Source organism: Borostomias antarcticus (genome assembly GCF_949987555.1).
Source record: "Borostomias antarcticus genome assembly, chromosome: 22".
Lineage (NCBI taxonomy): Eukaryota > Metazoa > Chordata > Actinopteri > Stomiiformes > Stomiidae > Borostomias > Borostomias antarcticus.
The window spans coordinates 5,837,091-5,852,958 of NC_140255.1; positions in this window are offsets into that span (position 1 = coordinate 5,837,091).

The following is a 15,868-nucleotide window of genomic DNA, read 5'->3' on the forward strand; positions in this document are numbered from 1 at the left end:
ACTGGTATAAGAGCAGAGTTGAACATGGTGCAGACTGGTATAAAAGCAGAGTTGAACACTGCAGACTGGTGTAAGAGTAGAGTTGAACATGGTGCAGACTGGTATAAGAGCAGAGTTGAACACGGTGCAGACTGGTATAAGAGCAGAGTTGAACATGGTGCAGACTGGTATAAGAGCAGAGTTGAAAATGGTGCAGACTGGTATAAGAGCAGAGTTGAACACTTTGCAGACTGGTATAAGAGCAGAGTTGAACACTGCAGACTGGTGTAAGAGCAGAGTTGAACACAGTGCAGACTGGTATAAGAGCAGAGTTGAACACTGTGCAGACTGGTATAAGAGCAGAGTTGAACATGGTGCAGACTGGTATAAGAGCAGAGTTTAACACAGTGCAGACTGGTATAAGAGTAGAGTTGAACACGGTGCACACTGGTATAAGAACAGAGTTGAACATGGTGCAGACTGGTATAAGAACAGAGTTGAACACCGTGCAGACTGGTATAAGAGCAGGGTTGAACACCGTGCAGACTGGTATAAGAGCAGAGTATCTTTGAGTATCTTTTTACAGGCTGTACGGTTCAGTGTCCTCTCGTTGGTGAGCGAGGCCTGACCAGTAGTCAACGTGCTCAGTACGGTATTGTCTTTTATGGTGCTTTCTGGGACTTCTTTATGACCTCAGAGTGTGACCTGGTGTGTGACCTCGGACTCCTGTGCTGTGGAGCCTCTAGCTGTCTGTTTCCCTGTGTTTAGTGTGTCTGTGCATACCCCCTCAAACCTACACACGGTTAAGATAAACCCCTAAAGTTGGCAGACAGAGCCAATATTGTCCCATTGTCTGGGGGGGGGGGGAAGGGGTGCAGACCGAGCCTGTGTGAGGAATGTGGACATGAGACGGTGTGGGAGAGAGACTGGGGGTCAGCGGAGAGGGAGACCCAGGGGTGATACCAGCGGTGTGACACGTTGTCCCTCCCCCAAACGCAAGTGCGCTGGGTTTGAAATCAGATTGACCATTGACCATGTTCCTTAAAAGATTTTCTCGTCTTAGAAATAAGAGAAATAAGAAAAATAAGAGAAATAAGAGAAATAAGAGAAATAAGAGAAATAAGAGAAATAAGAGAAATAAGAGAAATAAGAGGCAAACGGCAAATTTAAAATAAGTCTCCACTATGGTCATCATGGCAACAGGTTGTGTTCCAGCTAAATATTTGATCTGAGGGAGAGATGGATGGAGAGGAGGATCCAGGCGGAGGTGTCTGACACGTTCAAACATGCCTGAGCAGGTCCACTCCTGCGCAGCCTCTTTATACATGTGGACCCACGTCAGGAACCTCTCCTGTCAGAACCACCCTCCTCAGTCTGGTCCGGCCGTCCAGAGCCATCTGTCTGTGTTTACTCCCCCGGCGCGACACCGCCGTGTCGGGGCCCAATAGGACTGTTTATACATGGGGGTGGGGGCCCCCTGACCCTCCACCGGGACCCCCGGCCCCCCACCCTCCACTGGGAAGGGGGTTCTGGATGACTGGCGCAGCTTGAAGTGTTGTACCCTGCCCCGCGAATACGTGGGTCTCCATCATCAGCCTGACCCTGTGCATGTCCCGTATCCAATAACACATGAAGACACAAAGGCCTTGTTGAGGCGGCGATGGGATTAAGAATTAGTGACAATAGTCCACCTACGCCTACATATGCATGAAAAACACTCCTTAAAATGATCTGTTGGACCAAAACCAAGCTCAAACATGGAGTGATGGGTTTGGGGGGTTCCCGAGGTCGTAGGTTATCGTCAGTCTACAGTAGGAGGATAGATGGATCTTGGCGCCAACACAACCACAACTTTTGGATGTATAGGAAGTACCGTAGTACTGTAGTACCGTATACATCGTGCAGAGTTCATTTTTCGAATCCCTTCAAATGGTTCACCCCCATGACTTGTGACATGTTAGCGGTGGACTGTGGAGCGGTCTGGTCCAGGAGGGCATGGGGTCCGTGTCTCACAGCTGTCTGGGCCAGGAGAGGGGGGGTCCGTGTCTCACAGCTGTCTGGGCCAGGAGAGCATGGGGTCCGTGTCTCACAGCTGGCAGTGCGTCAAAGCCTCCGGGATGAGAGCTCGACCGTCAGCTCTGCTAGGAGGGAGGGAGGGAAGGAGGGAGAGAGAGAGAGAGAGAGAGAGAGAGAGAGAGAGAGAGAGAGAGACGCACCTGGGTTTGAATATACACAGAGGAGAGACGGGGGCTAGGGCCAGAGAATCCATCTCAAACTGTGGTTACATTGTGTTCCCCTGCCCAATTTTTAGTATGGTACACAGAGCGATACACTAACATCCTGTCACTCTTAGTCTCACCCCCTCCCTCCCTCACACACACACACACACACACACACACACACACACACACACACACACACACACACCCTGCTTCTATGCAGGGTTCCTCTGACTGGCCTGTTGGCCTCCATCAGTAATGGTTACACCAAGCCTAACCATGGCAACATTGGTCCTATAAAATTCTTTACACCACTTGGAATCTGATTGATTAAGGGGCCGTTTACATGAGGGTGTGTTTCTGGATGCAGGTCTGTGTGTTGGGTCAGGTCAGGTCTGTGTGTTGGGTCAGGTCAGGTCTGTGTGTTGGGTCAGGTCTGTGTGTTGGGTCAGATCTGTGTGTTGGGTCAGGTCAAGTCTGTGTGTTGGGTCAGGTCAGGTCTGTGTGTTGGGTCAGGTCAGGTCTGTGTGTTGGGTCAGGTCAGGTCTGTGTGTTGGGTCAGGTCTGTGTGTTGGGTCAAGTCTGTGTGTTGGGTCAGGTCTGTGTGTTGGGTCAGGTCTGTGTGTTGGGTCAGGTCAGGTCTGTGTGTTGGGTCAGGTCTGTGTGTTGGGCCAGGTCTGTGTGTTGGGTCAAGTCTGTGTGTTGGGTCAGGTCTGTGTGTTGGGTCAGGTCTGTGTGTTGGGTCAGGTCTGTGTGTTGGGTCAGGTCTGTGTGTTGGGTCAAGTCTGTGTGTTGGATCAGGTCTGTGTGTTGGGTCAAGTCTGTGTGTTGGGTCAGGTCTGTGTGTTGGGTCAGGTCTGTGTGTTGGGTCAAGTCTGTGTGTTGGGTCAGGTCTGTGTGTTGGGTCAAGTCTGTGTGTTGGGTCAGGTCTGTGTGTTGGGTCAGGTCTGTGTGTTGGGTCAGGTCTGTGTGTTGGGTCAGGTCTGTGTGTTGGGTCAGGTCTGTGTGTTGGGTCAGGTCTGTGTGTTGGGTCAGGTCTGTGTGTTGGGTCAGGTCTGTGTGTTGGGTCAAGTCTGTGTGTTGGATCAGGTCTGTGTGTTGGGTCAAGTCTGTGTGTTGGGTCAGGTCTGTGTGTTGGGTCAGGTCTGTGTGTTGGGTCAAGTCTGTGTGTTGGGTCAGGTCTGTGTGTTGGGTCAAGTCTGTGTGTTGGGTCAGGTCTGTGTGTTGGGTCAGGTCTGTGTGTTGGGTCAGGTCTGTGTGTTGGGTCAGGTCTGTGTGTTGGGTTCTGTATGTTAGCCTAGAGCTAAGAGGCTCCACACAGCAAGGCTGCTCAGATTCCAGATTCAGGACTTCTTTAGCTTTCCTGTACAGTTACAGTGAAATGTTGCTGCCAGCTCCAAGATTATGCTCAATACAGATAAACCTCAATACTCAATTTACAAATTTACAAGTTACAAAAGTACTAATTACACAATAAGTAGCATTTCTTTACATTGTACAGATAGGGGTAAGACAAGATAAGATGATATTCAGTAAGATATGTTAAGAGAAGAGAAGATGAGTTCAATACTGGGCTGCTCCACACAAGGCTGGTTGAGTACAGTAGACTGGTTGTGTTCAGTAGACTGGTTATGTACAGTAGACTGGTTGTGTTCAGTAGACTGGTTGTGTTCAGTAGACTGGTTATGTACAGTAGACTGGTTGTGTTCAGTAGACTGGTTGTGTTCAGTAGACTGGTTATGTACAGTAGACTGGTTGTGTTCAGTAGACTGGTTATGTACAGTAGACTGGTTGTGTTCAGTGGACTGGTTGAGCAGTTTGTGTAGACCGGCTGTGTACAGTATACTGGTTGTGTTCAGCTGACTGGTTGTGTAGACTGGTTGTGTACAGTAGACGGTTGTGTAGACTGGTTATGTACAATAGACTGGTTGTGTTCAGTAGACTGGTTGTGTACAGTAGACGGTTGTGTAGACTGGTTATGTACAATATACTGGTTGTGTAGACTGTCTGTGTACAGTATACTGGTTGTGTTCAGTAGACTGGTTGTGTAGACAGGCTGTGTACAGTATACTGGTTGTGTACAGTAGACGGCTGTGTAGACTGGTTATGTACAGTAGGCTGGTTGTGTTCAGTAGACTGGTTGTGTACAGTAGACGGTTGTGTAGACTGGTTATGTACAATAGACTGGTTGTGTACAGTAGACGGTTGTGTAGACTGGTTATGTACAGTAGACTGGTTGTGTTCAGTAGACTAGTTGTGTTCAGTAGACTAGTTGTGTTCAGTAGACTAGTTGTGTACAGTATACTGGTTATGTAGACTGGTTGTGTACAGTAGACTGGTTGTGTAGACTGGTTATGTACAGTAGACTGGTTGTGTAGACTGGTTGTGTACTGTAGGGTAGACTACTGTAGAACTCAGAGAGCTGCTCCACACAGCAAGGCTGCAGGAAACAGTCAGAGAGAAAGAATTTGACTGATTATTTGTCTTTACCGGTCCTGAAATGTTGCCATACTGACAACATGTGTCTGTCTGAGTGTGTGTGTGTGTGTGTGTGTGTGTCTGTGTTTCTGGGTGGGAGGTCTGGATATGAATGTGTATGATATGTTATGTGCGTGTATTTCTGTCCTAGTCTAGGTGAAAGGCTCTTAGTTCAACCCCCCAACATCTTCCCCTATAGGACCCGGACACTCCGGCAGAAACACGTTGAAATGCATGAATCCTTCACTCAAATGAGCGCTTAGCAGGGCGGGTCTGAGAGACGCGTGATTCAGACACCTTTCATTCACTATAGGAAAAGCACAACGTGCTTTTTCCAGGACACCTTTAAAAGAGGAACGTCCTATTATGCCTGGCTCACACTACAGGATTTAAAATCCTAACCAATTTCGAAATCGGGTTACATCACGCACATAAGGAGAATCTTAACAGATATTCTTCTTGCGCATCTCAAACAAGCACACACAGCAAGATTTGAAAATAATGGCTCATCACACACTACAGGATCTTATCGTGCCCGAGGGAGCAACGAACCACTGGTCTCGCCGTCTCACTTGTAAAGTCGGGACGTAATAATCTTAAATATCAAACATGTTTGATATTATCGGTGCCGCCCCGATGGGTCTGCGAGCCGATTGGGAGGTATAAGATTGGATCTGTAAACCCCTCACATTACAAGATCATCTGGATCTGTAAACCCCTCACATTACAAGATCATCTGGGCAGATCATCGGCCCTGACCATCGTTCCAGACCAGATTTCTCCTCCGATTGTCGGGAGGGATGAATCGGGGATAAATCGGCCCAAAATTCCTGTAGTCTGAGCCCGGCATTAGGCATGTGAACCTCATTGTAATTGAAGAACATGTCCTGTTGATGATTTATTTGGGGGCAGAAAGTGTAAATGTCACTTTCTTCCTCAGCCTGTTGCGTAAACAACCAAATTACACAAATGAAACACGCATGTCTGACATAAAATAAAAACACGCGTCTGACAAAATATGTCTGTAAATATTATTCCAGCCATTCTAGTGCTCTAGTGTCACGTTAACAGCTCACTCTCAGTGCTACACCATCGACAAAACTAAATCTCAAATGCATACGAGATTCAGAGCTGCACAGCTGCAGCTTCCTCCGACAGACAGGATTCATTTGAATAGCTGCATGTGTGATCTTCATGATGACTGAGGGCTGACAGATGCTGAAGGAAAGAAGATACATTTGTGAAAAGAGCATAATATGACCAGACACTCGTGCTCTGTGCTATAAAATCATTATTATTAAAGGTTATTTCACAAGTAAATAATACCCGAACAAGATAATGTTGAATGTTTTTGTCCAGACAGACCAGCGGCATTTCCATGGATCTGGACGGAGGAGACTGAGAGGGGAAGAACCTGGCAGAACCTTCACCCCACCAAGACGTTCAGGAGTTGAGCTCTGAACAGGGTTGGGACGGCTGGAGGGGCTGGAAGGCCAGGGGAGGTATCTGGAGGGGTAGGAAGGCCAGGGGGGGTATCTGGAGGGGGTGGAAGGCCAGGGGAGGTATCTGGAGGGGTAGGAAGGCCAGGGGGGGTATCTGGAGGGGTAGGAAGGCCAGGGGAGGTATCTGGAGGGGTAGGAAGGCCAGGGGGGGTATCTGGAGGGGGTGGGAGGCCAGGGGGGGTATCTGGAGGGGTTGGAAGGCCAGGGGAGGTATCTGGAGGGGTAGGAAGGCCAGGGGGGGTATCTGGAGGGGTTGGAAGGCCAGGGGAGGTATCTGGAGGGGTTGGAAGGCCAGGGGGGGGTATCTGGAGGGGTAGGAAGGCCAGGGGAGGTATCTGGAGGGGGTGGAAGGCCAGGGGAGGTATCTGGAGGGGGTGGAAGGCCAGGGGAGGTATCTGGAGGGGTAGGAAGGCCAGGGGGGGGTATCTGGAGGGGTAGGAAGGCCAGGGGAGGTATCTGGAGGGGGTGGAAGGCCAGGGGAGGTATCTGGAGGGGTAGGAAGGCCAGGGGGGGTATCTGGAGGGGTTGGAAGGCCAGGGGAGGTATCTGGAGGGGTTGGAAGGCCAGGGGGGGGTATCTGGAGGGGTAGGAAGGCCAGGGGAGGTATCTGGAGGGGGTGGAAGGCCAGGGGAGGTATCTGGAGGGGGTGGAAGGCCAGGGGAGGTATCTGGAGGGGTAGGAAGGCCAGGGGGGGGTATCTGGAGGGGTAGGAAGGCCAGGGGAGGTATCTGGAGGGGGTGGAAGGCCAGGGGAGGTATCTGGAGGGGTAGGAAGGCCATGGGGGGGTATCTGGAGGGGTAGGAAGGCCAGGGGAGGTATCTGGAGGGGTAGGAAGGCCAGGGGGGGTATCTGGAGGGGTAGGAAGGCCAGGGGGGGTATCTGGAGGGGTAGGAAGGCCAGGGGAGGTATCTGGAGGGAGTGGAAGGCCAGGGGGGGTATCTGGAGGGGGTGGAAGGCCAGGGGGGGTATCTGGAGGGGGTGGAAGGCCAGGGGGGGTATCTGGAGGGGGTGGAAGGCCAGGGGAGGTATCTGGAGGGGTAGGAAGGCCAGGGGGGGTATCTGGAGGGGGTGGAAGGCCAGGGGGGGGTATCTGGAGGGGCTGGAAGGCCAGGGGAGGTATCTGGAGGGGTAGGAAGGCCAGGGGAGGTATCTGGAGGGGGTGGAAGGCCAGGGGAGGTATCTGGAGGGGTAGGAAGGCCAGGGGAGGTATCTGGAGGGGTAGGAAGGCCAGGGGAGGTATCTGGAGGGGGTGGAAGGCCAGGGGAGGTATCTGGAGGGGTAGGAAGGCCAGGGGAGGTATCTGGAGGGAGGAAACCAGGAGGTCACTGAGGCTCAGCCAACTGTGTGAGAGGTCTGGGTGGGTTAAGAGGTGAAACATTAACCTCTCCTTGACCCCATAAGATGAGGATTTGGGCGAGTGGTGAGGAATCTGCGCCGAAGGTGAGATATCTTCTTTTTTTTTGCTCTTTTTTTCCTAGACACACAGAGGGTCAGTCACTGGCCGGCTGTGTGTTTAAGCTGAGATCACAGAGACCCTGACAGGCTACAGAACTGAAGAGGCCCGGTGGCTCTGAGATCAACCTGAACTCTGCAGCCTGCTGTCACTGTGTGGACTAGCAGTGTTTCAATCAGGAGGTGATGTCATTTCCTCCATAAGTACTGACCAATGAGACGCTGAGCTCGGTAGTCTTGTCAGAACACACTGAAAGTTGGGTTTAGATCGCAGTGATAACATTAGACCTCAGACAAGGTCATTTTGATGTGAATGACATATTAATTGTAATGAACTTTGCTTCAGCTTCTTATGTTGAAGCATAAGAGGGTTCTGTGAAAACGTTTCCTGTTTTATTTTTGTTTTTCCACATCTTTCTGAGCCCCTGGTGTTCAGGTGTGTGAGACAGATGGCTCTGTGGCTGTGTTGGCATGTCTCTGTCTGGGGCCATGTTATTCAACCTTCACCAGTCATTTAAATTATTTAAAAAGTTCACACAAGTTCTGTTTCAGGCATATTTATAATATTTTGGACAGACTTTACTTGTGTAATTTGCACTGCCTACTTAATGTTTGAGCTGAGTTGGCTTCAAAGTCCATTGAAATAAGTTAAAGTGCTGCTTGTGACACAAGTGTGTTTTATGTCTCCCTGTATTACATTGCCTGGTGAAAGAAAAAAACATTTGCCATGGTGTCCCTAGTGTAGACAGTGTGTCCTCCATTGTGTCCCTTGTGTAGACAGTATGTCCTCCATGGTGTCCCTAGTGTAGACAGTATGTCCTCCATTGTGTCCCTTGTGTAGACAGTATGTCCTCCATGGTGTCCCTAGTGTAGACAGTATGTCCTCCATGGTGTCCCTTGTGTAGACAGTATGTCCTCCATGGTGTCCCTAGTGTAGACAGTATGTCCTCCATGGTGTCCCTAGTGTAGACAGTATGTCCTCCATGGTGTCCCTTGTGTAGACAGTATGTCCTCCATTGTGTCCCTTGTGTAGACAGTATGTCCTCCATGGTGTCCCTAGTGTAGACAGTATGTCCTCCATGGTGTCCCTAGTGTAGACAGTATGTCCTCCATTGTGTCCCTTGTGTAGACAGTATGTCCTCCATGGTGTCCCTTGTGTAGACAGTATGTCCTCCATTGTGTCCCTTGTGTGGACAGTATGTCCTCCATGTTGTATCTAGTGTAGACAGTTTGTCCTCCATTGTGTCCCTTGTGTGGACAGTATGTCCTCCATGTTGTATCTAGTGTAGACAGTACTGTATGTCCTCCATGGTGTCCTTAGTGTAGACAGTTGGTCCTTCAGTTTATTTGTACATTTGTTGTGGTTTGTCTTGATTTATTCTATTCCAGTTTGTTTTTGTAAGATAGCGACAGCTAATTATCCCCTGCTAATGACTCTCAGCCCACTGCTAAATAACTGCTTGTGTTTGAGGAGCACTGTGTTGACAACCTCCCTCTGCAGTGTTGGTGAGGCACCATGTGGAGTCCATCAGTCAATGTCCTCTTTTCTGAGTCCCCTCCTCTCTCTTAAGTGTTAATGTACTTTAAGTGTCCAATTATTCAGTGGGTGTGTGTTGACCAGAGCCCGTCTCAGTCCTGTGGGGGCGGCGGCGGGGGGGGTCAGGATGGGTCTGGAGCTGGGGGGAGGGGCTCCTGGGACAGGAGGGTATATGAAGCCTTCACTCACAGGGAACGTGTCCACAGTAGAGCAGCACGTCCCCGTCATCCTGGTCTGTCTGGTTCTTCAGGTCTCCAACATGATGGGACGCCTACTTCTCCACACCGTGACAGTGCTCTGGCTGGTGCAGACCGCACACCTGGGGGGGACAGGTGAGTGGGGGGGGGGGGTTGCTGACCTGGCCGGTTAGATGGCGAGAGAGTTCATAGAGGAACTCAGGGCTTCTGTTCTGTTGCTTGCTTTTAGTGGCGTTTTGGTGTCTGCTGTCATTATGTGATAGACCTTGGTTTACGGCAGTGTATTGGAAGTGTCATATTCCTGTATTTGCAGTCAATGCCTTTGAACCTTCCCCCCATCCTTGACGGGCAGAGGGGCAACTACTCAGAGACTGCATTTCCATTTAAATGGCGCTGCTTTGTTTTTGAGAGGTAGCTGATGATATCGTAGCGCTCTGTGGATTCTTGAGCGTCTGAGGCAGTCAGCCTCCTGCTGTCAGCAGTCCATCGGTCAGGGGACAAGACGCTCCGCTGACCTCTGTGTGTGAGCTGTGAGCGCAGACGTGTGTCCGGCTGCTCTGGTGCTGTGGACATGTGTCCGGCTGCTCTGGTGCTGTGGACATGTGTCCGGCTGCTCTGGTGCTGTGGACATGTGTCCGGCTGTGACGCTATGGTCCATTAGCAGCTGGTCCTGAGGGGGCCGTCTGGTCGGGATCTGGACCAACATGTCCCTGGAAAACCACTGGCCATGTGCAGTTTGACTGATCGGGTCACTGTATTGTGGCAAATAGTAATTTTTCCGTCTGTACAATTATATCATTTTTATTTTTAAAGTTCTACCTGTTGCTGCTTCTCATCACTGATTGATGTTACATTCAACTTGATATGCTGTGTAGAATTCTAACCAAGACAAGTCAGCTTCTATGGCTAGTGTCACAAATATAAAGACTCCTTTATAGTAAATGGATCCTTCCCACAGTTAGTGTGTCAAGTTAGTGAGTCAGTCAAACAGGACGTACAGTACCATTCTAGCTGTGGGTGGATTTTTAACAAGCCAGATGTGTGTGAAGTCAGTTGGATGTGAGTGTGTCAGGCAGCGTTACACCCAGGGACTCTGTTACTGTATGCAGAGGGTGACAGTGAACATTTTTAGGGTCTCGTTATTTTGAAACGGTCTAATTGATAGAATCAGTCTGTATACAGTACATAAATCATGTTTAAGCAGAAGTGGGTTGTTGCTGTATTCTGCTGCAGGTCGTTAGTGAGGAGGGCGCTCTCTCTTACCATTCATCAGAGACCATTCATTTCTCCATTACATTTTTTCACTCTGCTCTTCAGTATCTACAGATCATATATTTTCATTACTCACCGAAATGAAGACAGCTTTAGAACAAGGTCACTTGACTTTCACACCCACCTTTTATATAGAAATCACTTTTTTGCACTTGAAGAGCATATATCCACTAGCCTGGCTTCACCATCCTGATCATGTGATCTGTCTCCACGGTAGAGAAACAGAATGTTAGATGTGTGCTATTTAAGTGCAAAAAAGTGCTTTTTATTCAAACTGGGGGGCTGCAAGTTAAGCCACCTTGGAGAAAAGACTTTCATCATTTGAGAACCGTCTTCACTTCAGTAAGTAACGAAAACATATGATCTGTATATACTGAAGAGCAGACCGAGTTAAAAAAAAATCTGAAGGAGAAATGTGTGTTCGCTGACAGGGCAGGCTCCTGGACAAGAGAGAGATGTGTGGTCCCTGACAGGGCCGGCTCCTGGACAAGAGAGAGATGTGTGGTCCCTGACAGGGCCGGCTCCTGGACAAGAGAGAGATGTGTGTTCCCTGACAGGGCAGGCTCCTGGACAAGAGAGAGATGTTCTTACAGGGCAGGCTCCAGGACAAGAGAGAGATGTTCTTACAGGGCAGGCTCCTGGACAAGAGAGAGATGTGTGGTCCCTGACAGGGCAGGCTCCTGGACAAGAGAGAGATGTGTGGTCCCTGACAGGGCCGGCTCCTGGACAAGAGAGAGATGTTCTTACAGCATTGTTTTATGATCCCCCAACTTTCTCCTTCCATGACTTCCAGAAACAGGCTACTCTAACACCTTGAATTTTCTCCAAAATCAATATTTGCTCGCTGAAGAGATGTGGATATAATGGCTCCTGACCGGCCGCATGCCTGAAGCAGGAAGAGAGGCGGTGTGGGAGAGAGAGGTCTCTCCAGCAGACGCTGGCGTTTGCCTGACACATTTCAAACCGTCATGGCAAACTGGAAAAAGAAAAAAAAATCTTAGCAACGCTCACTATGCAACTCTTAGGTGTATTACTTTGGCCTCGGTCCAGCTTTTCTTGTGATCGTGTGAAACAACCATATATCCCTCTGCTGCTGCTCAGCAGCTTCAGCCTGCAGGAATCAAAGGAAGTCAGGCTTTGGTGGCAGCGGCAGTCTAAATCTAACATCCCTCCGTGAAAGGGAAGCGTTTACTACGTGTACACAGTCCTCCTATTGAGGACTCTTGCCTGTGTCCATGCCTGTCATGTCACTCACCCAAATCACCCACAAAATCAGACACAAGACAGGCCATCAAAGGCTTCCTGAAATATCAATAATGACATTTCTTGATTTATATTATCCAATCAGCATGCTGGATATAGTGATGTGAGTGCACGATGCTGTGTAACAATACAAGTCTCTTAAAGGTACCCAATGTAGTTTTTGACCACTAGTATGCGCTCTAGAGCAAAATTGAGAAGGTGGTCCCCGAAAATCGCGTACTACGTCATTGCATCAATATGCGGAGCACATAATAGTGACGTTTCACACATCTTTGTTGATTTCAAAACATTAGCTAAATATAATTTTGCGAAGAAATTACAAGGTAGTAAAGACATTCAAGTGATTCAACATGTTTATTAGACTACAGGGAACCATATAATCGAGGAATTTCGAAAATAAACAAAACGGATTGTTTTGATTTACGTCTCGTTGGGTACCTTTAATGACTCGAAGTTCAAAGTAGTGACAGTATAGGCCACCTCCGTAGGCCAGAGATGTTAGGGTCAAGGTTCAAAGTAGTGACAGTATAGGCCACCTCCGTAGGCCAGAGATGTTAGGGTCGAGGTTCGCATGTGGAATATTACAATGACTGATCGTGAGAAACCTTTCAACGTCATGTGAATGTCAGAACATATCTCCCAAATAGCCGATAGTGGCTACAAACACTTCTCTGTGGTATTCCTGGAGGAGGAGTCTTGATCAGATCCTCAATATTTGAACTTAGTTTGGCAGATGTGATGTGATTAACAGATATTTCACGTTTGGTAATGTCTTCTGTAATCTCATTTGTAGGGTATAGACCAGCAGTGGGGGTCCCTAATGGATATGGAGCTAAGCCCAACGGTAAGTATGTGTGTTATTGTGTCCCTGCTGCATATGACCAGAGTCTCGCATGATCTGGTCTGAGGAACCGTGGGGTTCCGTCTGGCTGTTCTCCACATCCTGTATGGTTCCACTTCCAGGTTATGGTGTGGCCGCTGCTGTTCCAAATGGACAGGGTTCTAAAGCCAACAGTGAAAACCTCCTGTCCTGAGATATTTACCTCCTGTCCTGAGATTAAAACCTGTCATGAGATATTTACCTCCTGTCCTGAGATATTTACCTCCTGTACTGAGATATTTACCTCCTGTACTGAGATATTTACCTCCTGTCCTGAGATTAAAACCTGTCATGAGATATTTACCTCCTGTACTGAGATATTTACCTCCTGTACTGAGATATTTACCTCCTGTACTGAGATGTTTACCTCATGTCCTGAGATTAAAACCTGTCATGAGATATTTACCTCCTGTACTGAGATATTTACCTCCTGTCCTGAGATATTTACCTCCTGTACTGAGATATTTACCTCCTGTCCTGAGATATTTACCTCCTGTACTGAGATATTTACCTCCTGTCCTGAGATTAAAACCTGTCCTGAGATTAAAACCTCCTGTACTGAGATATTTACCTCCTGTACTGAGATATTTACCTCCTGTACTGAAATATTTACCTCCTGTACTGAGATATTTACCTCCTGTACTGAGATTAAAAACTCCTGTACTGAGATTAAAACCTCCTGTCCTGAGATATTAACCACACATCCACATATTCTAATCATGTACCCTAGAGTGAGATTAACTAATAAACTTTGAACACAGAAACTGTCAGTTTTTAGGGTTAGGGTTAACCCTAGACTTTAATAAAATACAGGCGACTCTCAGAGCCCTCAGGCAGAGCAGCAGGGAGGCCCCAACATTCAGAGCATACAGGCTTTCTTATACAGATCAGCAACCTTAGCAGGCCGGGTCAAAACAACCAATAACAAGCAGATAAAGAGTTGTTATTCGCTACTTATCTATGCAGCTGGCGCCTAGCTAGGTTCCTAGCAGGAAGATTCTAGCTCTACACAGACATTCCAGCGGTAAAATAGCGCACACACATCATCAGTCTCAGAATGTATGACATCATGATTAAAACTCTGTTAAATGGTAAATGGACTGCATTTATATAGCGCTTTTATCCAAAGCGCTTTAATTGTTATTCATCACGAAGCTCAACAAAGGTGAGGTGTCTTGGGTACAAGGCCTCCACAGTCGTCATATCAAATGGTTGACCCAAAACAAGTATCCGTGTCTACGCAGTAAATTTTGACATGACACAGACCGTACATATTTTATTGATCAACTATGACACGGAGTAGAGTCTTACTGATGATGACCTGTAGGGCCTATACCTGCCATCACACTACCCTAAAACTCTACCACTGTAGTAGAAAAACGCTCATCCAACCATCCATGTCCCAGGCGACGGTGCCCCAGACGGTGTCCCTGTGCTCATTCAGCTCATCCTGCAGGAGCCAACATCACAACCACAGTTTATGTGTTTATCCTTCTGATTCAAGGTTATGGTGCAGCAGCTGGTGGACCCAATGGACAAGGGCCTCAACCAAACGGTAAATCAATAATACTCACTATTACAGAACGTGTTCTCAGCATGGTCCCTGTATTTGATATTTATATTTGGGTTAAGTTCACCTGAGATGTCACATATCCTGTAGCTTTGGTGACATACAGTATTCATATCTTAAACCAGCCATGTTTTCGTTGTCCCTCTCAGGAGTGAAGACACAGAACGGCGGGTCTGTTGGGCGCATGTTGTTGCCGTCCAAAGGTAACTCACTTTTAAACTGGTTTTCAAGGATTCTAAGATCATGTGTACAAGATACATGCCATGTACATGTACAATAGGATTAGTTTGTCACAAACCTTTACATGGAACAGGTTTGTGCCTTCAGTTGCTGGTGTCAGGCGAACCGTTCTCAAACCCCAGAGTGTATTTAACTGGGTGAAATGTTTTCCTCAGGTGTAGGCATCCCTGCAGGCACACAGAATGGGCTGCCCAACAAGGGAGCAGGTAGGTGGCCAGACAGTCCAGCACTGTCCCAGTACCTGTGAGAGAGACGAGGCTTCGTTCTGGCTTGTCTGACGATGCATTTTATGGTCCTGTGTTCCCAGGCTACGGGCCGTCCACTGGGGTGTCCAATGGAAACGGAGCTAAATCCAATGGTGAGTATCTTGTGGATAAACACCTGTTTGACATAACTGGACTGGTGTAACAGCATAGCGTGATTAGCTGTGTGCTCTAACTTCCTGTATATGGTCCTTCTCCAAGGTCACGGTGCTGCGTCTGGCCTGGCCAACGGGCAAGGAGCTAAAACTAACGGTGAATATCTCCAGCTGCTGGACCACGGCTTTGTGTTGTCATGACTGGGGTGTGATGAACACTGTGGTGATGTAGCTACAGGACTCTGCCATGTCTGTGTACTGCTCAGGACCATCCGATGAACTAGGGGGCAAGCCCAGTGGAATACTCTACCTTACCCTTGTCAATACTCTACCTTACCCTTATCAGTACTCTACCTTACCCTTGTCAATACTCTACCTTACCCTTATCAGTACTCTACCTTACCCTTGTCAATACTCTACCTTACCCTAATCAATACTCTACCTTACCCTTGTCAATACTCTACCTTACCCTTATCAATACTCTACCTTACCCTTATCAATACTCTACCTTACCCTTGTCAATACTCTACCTTACTCTTATCAATACTCTACCTTACCCTTATCAATACCCTACCTTACCCTTATCAATACTCTACCTTACCCTAATCATTACTCTACCTTACCCTTATCAATACTCTACCTTACCCTTATCAGTACTCTACCTTACCCTTGTCAATACTCTACCTTACCCTTATCAATACTCTACCTTTCCCTTATCAATACTATACCTTACCCTTATCAATACTCTACCTTACCCTTATCAATACTCTACCTTACCCTTATCAATACCCTACCTTACCCTAATCAATACCCTACCATACCCTAATCAATACTCTACCTTACCCTTATCAGTACTCTACCTTACCCTTATCAATACTCTACCTTACCCTAATCAATACTCTACCTTACCCTTGTCAATAC